Source organism: Rattus norvegicus, chromosome 1 (assembly GCF_036323735.1).
Source record: "Rattus norvegicus strain BN/NHsdMcwi chromosome 1, GRCr8, whole genome shotgun sequence".
NCBI classification, from domain to species: domain Eukaryota; kingdom Metazoa; phylum Chordata; class Mammalia; order Rodentia; family Muridae; genus Rattus; species Rattus norvegicus.
In genome coordinates this window covers 197,568,104-197,578,907 of record NC_086019.1, presented here as the reverse complement: position 1 = coordinate 197,578,907, position 10,804 = coordinate 197,568,104, and the positions used below count along the sequence as shown (strand labels likewise).

The following is a 10,804-nucleotide window of genomic DNA, read 5'->3' as shown; positions in this document are numbered from 1 at the left end:
GAGAATAGAACCCCCGTTGAAGGAATCAGAGAAAGAACTGGAAGAGCTTGAAGGGGCTCGAGACCCCATATGTACAACAATGCCAAGCAACCAGAGCTTCCAGGGACTAAGCCACTACCTAAAGACTATACATGGACTGACCCTGGACTCTGACCTCATAGGTAGCAATGAACATCTTAGTAAGAGCACCAGTGGAAGGGGAAGCCCTGGGTCCTGCTAAGACTGAACTCCCAGTGAACTAGACTGTTGAGGGGAGGGCAGCAATGGGGGGAGGGTTGGGAGGGGAATACCCATAAGGAAGGGGAGGGGGGAGGGGGATTTTTGCCCGGAAACCGGGAAAGGGAATAACACTCGAAATGTATATAAGAAATACTCAAGTTAATAAAAAAAAATGAAGAGTAAAATAAATAAATAAATAAATAAATAAATAAGAACGCTTGTTAGTTTTGCAGAGGACCTGGTTCATTTCCCAGCACCCCGATGGTGATTGAAGACCAACCTTAGGTTCAAGGAATCCAGTGCCCTCTTCTAACTTCCACAGGCACCAGGCACACACACGGTACACATATGTACACACTGGTGAAGCACTCACACAAAAATAAATAAATTGAAAAATTAAAAATAAAATAGAAAGCAATTGAAGAAGGTACCTGACATTGAACATGTCTGAGCACACATGTGAACATATACACACCCAGACAAAGAAAATAACAAAGCAAGTTGAGTTTATTTCCCGATAAAGGACTATGAACTCTCACGTGGGATGGATACTGTCTCCCCAAGATTTGGCCGATGCGGGCAGAAGTGACTCATGTGGACTTTCCCTTTTTCCTTGTTTAAATTTCCACCATGAGGGTCCTCTAATGTCCACGAGGACTGTGTTCTTCAGAAATTGTGCTGCAGCCTCTGCCTTCTCTCTTCACTGGTGACAATTCCAAAGGTGAGGAAGAGCCATTTCCACCGAAGACGTGAGGCTAGAGTGAAGGAGACAGCGGGCGGAGACGGCTTCAGAATGATCAAACACCCCAGCGTGGTTCAGACGCACAGCTTGGACTATTTTATCACTCTCTAGTTTAAATTCTAGCAGTTATTTACAGAGATGTATAAAGCATGCATTATGAATGAAGACAAAACGGTGGGATTTAATTTGCCAGGGCCCCTTTCACAGAAGCTATCTACACTCCAGACATCCACTTTCCCCGGCAAGGAATCCCCAGAGAAAGAGAGAAACCTCAGCTCTCATCCACACAGGCAAATCATCAGAAACAGCCCGTGTAACCGAAGAGAGCTCCGTCTCTTCATCAACCCCCTTAGCTTTCCTGCTTTCCCACTCCCTTCCCCCGTTCCTATCTCTTACGTCATATACTGAAATGATGTCTCTGGGCCTTATCAGACATCTGTGGTTTTCCTTTGCCTCTGTAACTGTCAGAAAAAGGAAAGGGCACGGCAGTTATCTACCTGAGATCCCGTATTTCACCTTTACTATCAGTGTGCTACACTATCCCAGATCTAACCCTGGATGGTAATAAAGAGAAAATCTTTTTAAGGAATTGATTGGCCATCATTTCCTATTCTTCAAGAGAGAACAGGAGCTTTCCATTTATTCCAGAAGAATCATTCTCAGGACAAAGTATATGATATGATATGCAAAAACATGGGCTTAGCCATTTATCAGAAGTAAGCCGTGAGCACGTAAAGGCGTTTTGGATGCTTCCCGGTTGGAGAGGCATAGATCAACCCAGCTACCCACCCCACGGAGAAACCTAAAACCATACTCCAGCCAGAGATAGTGGTGCATGCCTTTAATCCCAACACTCAAGAGACAGAGACATAAAAATCTCTGTGAGTTCAAGGCCATCCATCGACATAGTGAATTTCAGGCCGGCCACAGCTACATAGACAGACCCTGCCCTAGCCCCTGTCCCAACCCCCACCCCCCCACACACATATTGTGTTGCAACACATCCCTCTCAGTGAGAAAAGCAAAGGAATACTTCATTGTATTCATCTTTGTACAACATTTTTTTACTAAGGGAAAGATATCCAGAAACCAGGAGAGGATGGGAAGCTCTAGAGCTATGAGTTTGGAGAGACTTAAGTTGGAATCCTATCCAGAAAGCTACCGCTACATAGCAGCATGTAGTCTCTCCATTTGCTCACCTGCTCTGAAATATTGGAAGATAGGGCAAAGATAGGGAAGAGGTGACAGGTTCCACCACAAAGAGTTGTTCTAAAATCTCAGAGTCCAGTGTAAACTGCACACAGAAGTATTGTGAAGACTAATCTTGGCTGTCGTTTGACACTCCTAGGAAAAGGGGACCTCAGTTGAGGCATTGCTTCTATTACATTGGCCTGTGGAGTATTTTCTTGGTTGCTAAATAATATAGGCAGGTCCAGCCCGCTGTTGGCAGTGCCATCCCTGGGTAGGTAGGGCTGGTCTATGTAAGGAAAGTCAGATGGGTAAGCAGTCATAAACGTTTCTCCATGGTCTCTGCTTAAATTTCTGTCTTCAGGTTCCTACCCCGAGCTCCTGCCTTAGGAGTCCTTCATAATGGACTGTAACCTGCAAGCCAAAGAAATCCTTTCCTTCTTGAGTTGTGTTGGACTGTGGTGCTTATCACAGGAATAGAAACCAAGCTAGGACAGTCACCATCGAAGAAAAAAAAATACAGGTTTTCTTTTTTAATCATTTGGGTAAGTGGTGTTGATACAAGCATTCGGATCAGTGGGTCTTAAAGTGCATATTGGGGAACCCCTAGGTGTAGCTGGTCTATGCAACTTTGTGGGTTCTTCTTTTCCCCATCATTTATCCCACCAGTTTTACACCCTAACCCTAGATAGGAGAGAAGCAAGGAGTGAAAGGAGAGAGAAGTGGAAAAATCTCTAAATCTAATTTCTTTCTTTTTGTTTCTTCTTTGACCACACTACTAACACCACAAGCTCCCTCCCTAAATGACCAACAGCTACTCATCTCTACCTAAAACCACAGTTACTGACAAATCACAACCTACCTTCCTGTATGACCAACAGCCACTCATCTCTACCCATCAGGGTGCTAGAAAAAAAACAAGCTCCCAGAATTCCAAAGATCACACAATTGCAGAAACTATCTGCAACTGGCAAAATCATGCCTCTGCTAGAGCATGAAGCAAATCACCGTCAGCTACTGCAGTTGAAAGCAGCCCTGTGTCTCATACCTGAGTTTAAAACAAAAACACGTTCTTTTTTTTTAATCTTTATTAACTTGAGTATTTCTTATTTACATTTTGATTGTTATTCCCCTTCCCAGTTTCTGGGCCAACATCCCCCTCCCCCTCCCCTTCCAGATGGGTGTTCCCCTCCCCATCCTCCCCCAATTACCACCCGCCCCCCAACAATCACGTTCACTGGGGGTTCAGTCTTGGCAGGACCAAGGGCTTCCCCTTCCATTGGTGCTCTTACTAGGCTATTCATTGCTACCTATGAGGTTAGAGCCCAGGGTCAGTCCGTGTATAGTCTTTGGGTAGTGGCTTAGTCCCTGGAAGCTCTGGTTGCTTGACATTGTTATTCATATGGGGTCTCGAGCCCCTTCAAGCTCTTCCAGTCCTTTCTCTGATTCCTTCAACGGGGGTCCTGTTCTCAGTTCAGTGGATGGCTGCTGGCATTCGCCTCTGTGTTTGCTGTATTCTGGCTGTGTCTCTCAGGAGAGATCTACATCCGGTTCCTGTCAGCCTGCACTTCTTTGCTTCATCCATCTTATCTAGTTTGGTGGCTGTATCTGTACGGACCACATGTGGGGCAGGCTCTGAATGGGTGTTCCTTCTGCCTCTGTTTTAAACTTTGCCTCCCTATTCCCTGCCAAGGGTATTCTTGATACTCTTTAAAGAAGGAGTGAAACATTCGCATTTGGTCATCCTTCTTGAGTTTCATGTGTTCTGTGCATCTAGAGTAATTCAAGCATTTGGGCTAATAGACTCTTATCAATGAGTGCATACCATGTGTGTTTTTCTGTGATTGGGTTACCTCACTCAGGATGATATTTTCCAGTTCCATCCATTTGCCTATGAATTTCATAAAGTCATTGTTTTTGATAGTTGAGTAATATTCCATTGTATAGATGCACCACATTTACTGTATCCATTCCTCTGTTGAAGGGCAACTGGGTTCTTTCCAGCTTCTGGCTATTATAAATAAGGCTGCTATGGACATAGTGGAGCATGTGTTTTGCTATATGTTGGGGCATCTTTTCGGTATATGCCCAAGAGAGCTATAGCTGGGTCCTCAGGTAATTCAATGTCCAATTTTCTGAAGAACCTCCAGACTGATTTACAGAATGGTTGTACCAGTCTGCAATTCCACCAACAATGGAGGTGTGTTTCTCTTTCTCCACATCCTTGCCAGCATTTGCTGTCACCTGAGTTTTTAATCTTAACCATTCTGACTGGTGTGAGGTGAAATCTCAGGGTTGTTTTGATTTGCATTTTCCTTTATGACTAAAGATGTTGAACATTTCTTTAGGTGTTTCTCAGCCATTCGGCATTTCTCAGCTGTGAATTCTTTCTTTAGCTCTGAACCCTATTATTTAATAGGGTTATTTGTCTCCCTGAAGTCTGACTTCTTGAGTTCTTTGTATATTTTGGATATAAGCCCACTATCTGTTGTAGGATTGGTAAAGATCTTTTCCCAATCTGTTGGTTGCCATTTTGTCCTAACAACAGTGTTCTTTGCCTTACAGAAGCTTTGCAGTTTTATGAGATCCTATTTGTCGATTCCTGATCTTGAAGCATAAGCCATTGGTGTTTTGTTCAGGAAATTTTCTCCAGTGCCCATGTGTTCGAGATGCTTCCCCATTTTTTCTTCTATTAGTTTGAGTGTATCTGGTTTGATGTGGAGGTCCTTGATCCACTTGGACTTAAGCTTTGTACAGGGTGATAAGCATGGATCGATCTGTATTCTTCTACATGTTGACCTCCAGTTGAACAAGCACTGTTTGCTGAAAATGCTATCTTTTTTTCCATTGGATGGTTTTGACTCCTTTGTCAAAAATCAAGTAACCATAGGTGTGTGGGTTCATTTCTGGGTCTTCAATTCTATTCCACTGGTCTATCTGTCTGTCTCTGTACCAATACCATGAAGTTTTTATCACTATTGCTCTGTAATACTGCTTGAGTTCAGGGATAGTGAATCCCCCAGAAGTCCTTTTATTATTGAGGATAGTTTTAGCTATCCTGGGTTTTTTGTTATTCCAAATGAATTTGCAAATTGTTCTGTCTAACTCTCTGAAGAATTGGATTGGTATTTTGATGGGGATTGCATTGAATCTGTAGATCGCTTTTGGGAAAATGACCATTTTTACTATGTTAATCCTGCCAATCCATGAGCATGGGAGATCTTTCCATCTTCTGAGATCTTCTTCAATTTCTTTCCTCAGTGTCTTGAAGTTCTTATTGTACAAATCTTTTACTTGCTTGGTTAAAGTCACACCGAGGTACTTTATATTATTTGGGTCTATTATGAAGGGTGTCGTTTCCCTAATTTCTTTCTCAGCTTGTTTCTCTTTTGTGTAGAGGAAGGCTACTGATTTATTTGAGTTAATTTTATACCCAGCCACTTTGCTGAAGGTGTTTATCAGCTTTAGTAGTTCTCTGGTGGAACTTTTGGGATCACTTAAATATACTATCATATCATCTGCAAATAGTGATATTTTGACTTCTTCTTTTCCAATCTGTATCCCCTTGACCTCCTTTTGTTGTCTGATTGCTCTGGCTAGTACTTCAAGAACAATATTGAATAAGTAGGGAGAGAGTGGGCAGCCTTGTCTAGTCTCTGATTTTAGTGGGATTGCTTCAAGTTTCTCTCCATTTAGTTTAATGTTAGGGACTAGTTTGCTGTATATGGCTTTTACTATGTTTAGGTATGGGCCTTGAATTTCTATTCTTTCCAGGACTTTTATCATGAAGGGGTGTTGAATTTTGTCAAATGCTTTCTCAGCATCTAATGAAATGATCATGTGGTTTAGTTCTTTCAGTTTGTTTATATAATGGATCACGTTGATGGTTTTCCGTATATTAAACCATCCCTGCATGCCTGGGATGAAGGCTACTTGATCATGGTGGATGATTGTTTTGATGTGCTCTTGGATTCAGTTTGCCAGAATTTTATTGAGTATTTTTGCGTCGATATTCATAAGGGAAATTGGTCTGAAGTTCTCTTTCTTTGTTGTGTCTTTGTGTGGTTTAGGTATAAGAGTAATTGTGGCTTTGTAGAAGGAATTCGGTAGTGATCCATCTGTTTCAATTTTGTGGAATAGTTTGGATAATATTGGTATGAGGTCTTCTATGAAGGTTTGATAGAATTCTGCACTAAACCCGTCTGGACCTGGGCTCTTTTTGGTTGGGAGACCTTTAATGACTGCTTCTATTTCCTTAGGAGTTATGGGGTTGTTTAAATGGTTTATCTATTCCTGATTTAACTTCAGTACCTGGTATCTGTCTAGGAAATTGTCCATTTCCTGCAGATTTTTTAAGTTTTGTTGAATATAGGCTTTTGTAGTAGGATCTGATGATTTTTTGAATTTCCTCTGATTCTGTAGTTATGTTTCCCTTTTCATTTCTGATTTTGTTAATTTGGACACACTCTCTGTGTCCTCTCGTTAGTCTGGCTAAGGGTTTATCTATCTTGTTGATTTTCTCAAAGAACCAACTTTTGGATCTGTTGATTCTTTCTATGGTCCTTTTTGTTTCTACTTGGTTGATTTCAGCTCTGAGTTTGATTATTTCCTGCCTTCTACTCCTCCTGGGTGTATTTGCTTCTTTTTGTTCTAGAGCTTTTAGGTGTGTTGTCAGGCTGGTGACATATGCTCTCTCCTGTTTCTTTCTGCAGGCACTCAGAGCTATGAGTTTTCCTCTTAGCACAGCTTTCATTGTGTCCCATAAGTTTGGGTATGTTGTACCTTCATTTTCGTTAAATTCTAAGTCTTTAATTTCTTTCTTTATTTCTTCCTTGACCAGGTTATCATTGAGTAGAGCATAGTTCAACTTCCACATATATATGGGCATTCTCCCCTTATTATTATTGAAGACCAGCTTTAGCCCATGGTGGTCTGATAGGACACATGGGATTATTTCTATCTTTCTGTATCTGTTGAGGCCTGTTTTATGACCAATTATATGGTCAATTTTGGAGAAAGTACCATGAGGTGATGAGAAGAAGGTATATCCTTTTGTTTTAGGAAAGAATGTTCTATAAATATCTATTAGGTCCATTTGGTTCATGATTTCTCTTAGTCTGTCTATGTCTCTGTTTAATTTCTGTTTCCATGATCTGTCCATTGATGAGAGTGGGGTGTTGAAATCTCCTACTATTTTTGTGTGAGATACAATGTGTGCTTTGAGCTTTAGTAAGGTTTCTTTTACATATGTAGGTGCCCTTGTATTTGGGGCATAGATATTTAGGATTGAGAATTCATCTTGGTGGATTTTTCCTTTGATGAATATGAAGTGTCCTTCCTTATGTTTTTGATGACTTTTAGTTGAAAATCGATTTTATTCGATATTAGAATGGCTACTCCAGCTTGCTTCTTCAGACCATTTGCTTGGAAAGTTGTTTTCAAGCCTTTCACTCTGAGGTAGTGTCTGTCTTTGTCTCTGAGGTGTGTTTCCTGTAGGCAGCAGAATGCAGTGTCCTCATTGTGTATCCAGTTTGTTAATCTATGTCTTTTTATTGGGGAGTTGAGACCATTGATATTGAAAGATATTAAGGAATAGTGATTATTGCTTCCTGTTATATTCATATTTGGATGTGAGATTATGTTTGTGTGCTTTTCTTCTCTTTGTTTTGTTGCCAAGACGATTAGTTTCTTGCTTTTTCTAGGGTGTAGCTTGCCTCCTTATGTTGGGCTTTACCACTTATTATCCTTTGTGGTGCTGGATTTGTAGAAAGATATTGTGTAAATTTGGTTTTGTCATGGAATATCTTGGTTTCTCCATCTATGTTAATTGAGAGTTTTGCAGGATACAGTAACCTGGGCTGGCATTTGTGTTCTCTTAGGGTCTGTATGACATCTGTCCAGGATTTTCTGGCTTTCATAGTCTCTGGTGAGAAGTCTGGTGTGATTCTGATAGGTCTGCCTTTATATGTTACTTGACCTTTTTCCCTTACTGCTTTTAATATTCTTTCTTTATTTTGTGCATTTGGTGTTTTAACTATTATGTGACGGGAGGATTTTCTTTTCTTGTCCAATCTATTTGGAGTTCTGTAGGCTTCTTGTATGTTTATGGGCATCTCTTTCTTTAGGCTAGGGATGTTTTCTTCTATGATTTTGTTGAAGATATTTACTGGTCCTTTGAGCTGGGAGTCTTCACTCTCTTCTATACCTATTATCCTTAGGTTTGATCTTTTCACTGAGTCCTGGATTTCCTGTATGTTTTGGACCAGTAGCTTTTTCCGTTTTACATTATCTTTGACCATTGTGTCGATGATTTCTATGGAATCTTCTGCTCTTGAGATTCTCTCTTCTATCTCTTGTATTCTGTTGGTGATGCTTTATCTACAGCTCCTTGTCTCTTCCTTTGGTTTTCTATATCCAGGGTTGTTTCCCTGTGTCCTTTCTTTATTGCTTCTATTTCCATTTTTAATTCCTTCATCTGTTTGATTTTGTTTTCCTGGAATTCTTTCAGGGATTTTTGTGATTCCTCTCTATAGGCTTCTACTTGTTTATTTATTTGTCCTGCGTTTCTCTAAGGGAGTTCTTCATGTCTTTCTTGAAGTTCTCCAGCATCATGATCAAATGTGATTTTAAATCAGGATCTTGCTTTTCTGGTGTGTTTGGATATTCAGTGTTTGCTTTGGTGGGAGGATTGGGTCCTGATGATGCCATGTAGTCTTCTTGGTTTCTGTTGCTTGGGTTCCTGTGCTTGCCTCTCTCCATCAGGTTGTCTCTGGTGTTACCTTGTTCTGCTATTTCTGACAGTGGCTAGACTGTCCTATAGGCCTGTGTGTCAGGAGTGCTGTAGACCTGTTTTCCTGTTTTCTTTCAGTCAGTTATGGGAACAGAGTGTTCTGCTTTCGAGCATGTAGTCTTTCCTGTCTACTGGTCTTCAGCTGTTTCTGTGGGCCTGTGTCCTGAGTCCACCAGGCAGGTCGCTTGGAGCAGAAAAGTTGGTCTTACCTGTGGTTCTGCGGCTCAAGTTGCTCGTCGGGGGCTGCTTTTGAGTTCTCCGTGAAGGCGCCAGGAGGGCCTGTGCAGCCTTTTCCTGGGGCCCCCGTGCACCAGGATCCCAGATGGTGTTTGGTGTTTTCCTCTGGAGTTAGAAATGTGGGCAGAGTGTAGTCTCTTCTGGCTTCCCAGGCATGCCTGCCCCTCTGAAAGTTTAGCTCTCCCTCCCATGGGATTTGGGTGCAAAGAACTGTTGACTGATTCCCTTCAGGTCCCGGCAGTGTCTAGACTGCGGGGGATCTGCCGTTTGAGTGCCCTTATCTTCTGGTTCCCAGAGGCCGTATACGGTTTCCTCTTGGGCCAGGGATGTGGGCAGGGGTGGGCGGTATTGGTGGTCTCTTCTGCTCTGCAATCTCAGGAGTGCCCACCTGTCCGGGCGGTGAGCTCTCTTTCCCAAGGGGTTTGGGAGCAGTGAGATGTGGGCCGGGATCAGCGAGGTTGGGGCTCCAGGTAAAAGCCAGAAGTGTCCGGTCCCAGAGGAATTTTGCCCCTGTGTGTCCTGAGTCCACCAGGCAGGTCGCTTGGAGCAGAAAAGTTGGTCTTACCTGTGGTCCCGCGGCTCAAGTTGCTTGTAGGGGGCTGCTTTTGAGGGCGGCAACCAGGAGGGCCTGCGCCGCCTTTTCCCGGAGCTCCTGTGCACTGGGGTCCCAGATAGCATTAGGTGTTTTCCTCTGGAGTCAGAAATGTGGGCAAAACACATTCTTATAATTTTTCTTTTTTTAAGGAAATCAAAATTCCAAAACTGTCTCTATGCCTAGGAGTCCCAAGAGTGTTAGATTTATGATGATAATGATGTCATTTGCCATTTTATTGCCATTATCCTGGCTAGTTTTGTCAACTTGACAAAGTCTGAAATCATTTGAGAAGAAGGAACCTCAATTAAGAAAATGCTCCAGCCAAGTCGGCCTGTGGGACATTTTCTTTATTAATAATTGACGTGGAAAGGCCCATCCAACTGTGGGTGGTGTCACCCCTAGAATGGTGATGTTGGGTGGTATAAGAGAGGGTGAGCAAGCCATGAGGAGCAAGCCAGTAAGCAGCATCCCTCCATGGCCGCTGCATCCGCTCCTGCCTGCAGGTTCCTGCCCTGTTTGAGTTTCTGTGATGATTGCCCACAGTTGATGGACAATAGAATATGGAACTAGACGCTGAAATAAGCCCTTTCCTCCCCAAATTACTTTTGGTTGTGGTGTTTTGTCACAGCAATAGATATTACTGAAATCTTAGAAGGGCCATGACTTAAGCAGAAAAAAAGAATGTGTCTCAGGGGATTGACCATAATATTAAGGAAATATCTAGACAGAACTACCCTAAGAAAGTAGGAAACCAAATATGGGTAAGTTTAATGGATCAATAAGTTAACCGTCTGCTATAAGAAAGCTGAGCATTCTTCAAAGAGTCGCAGAAGAGTCTGCTTTCTATACATTGTATCAATAACTCACAGTATCTACACGCAATAACAAGTTACATGAAATCCTACAGTCAAGAGAGGAAATCCATCAAAAGAAACAGAGCCTCAAACACCAGGGAAATATTGGACTCAGAAAGTAAACATTGAAAGTGACTATGGCAGCAAGATGCAAAGGCCCAGACCTATAACCCCCGTTC

The 10,804-nt window shown here is 42.2% G+C and overlaps 1 long non-coding RNA gene across 2 annotated transcripts in view; it reads right to left on the bottom strand.

Annotated features, from left to right (window-relative positions):
* Positions 1-708: 708 nt before the first annotated feature.
* The window catches only part of LOC102552773 (uncharacterized), a 28,057-nt gene continuing 17,961 nt past the window's right edge, over positions 709-10,804 (bottom strand). For both annotated transcript variants that reach the window (XR_010063172.1, XR_005499495.2), the window contains one exon: positions 709-974. This is a non-coding gene — a long non-coding RNA (uncharacterized LOC102552773). The remainder of the gene's footprint in view (positions 975-10,804) is intronic.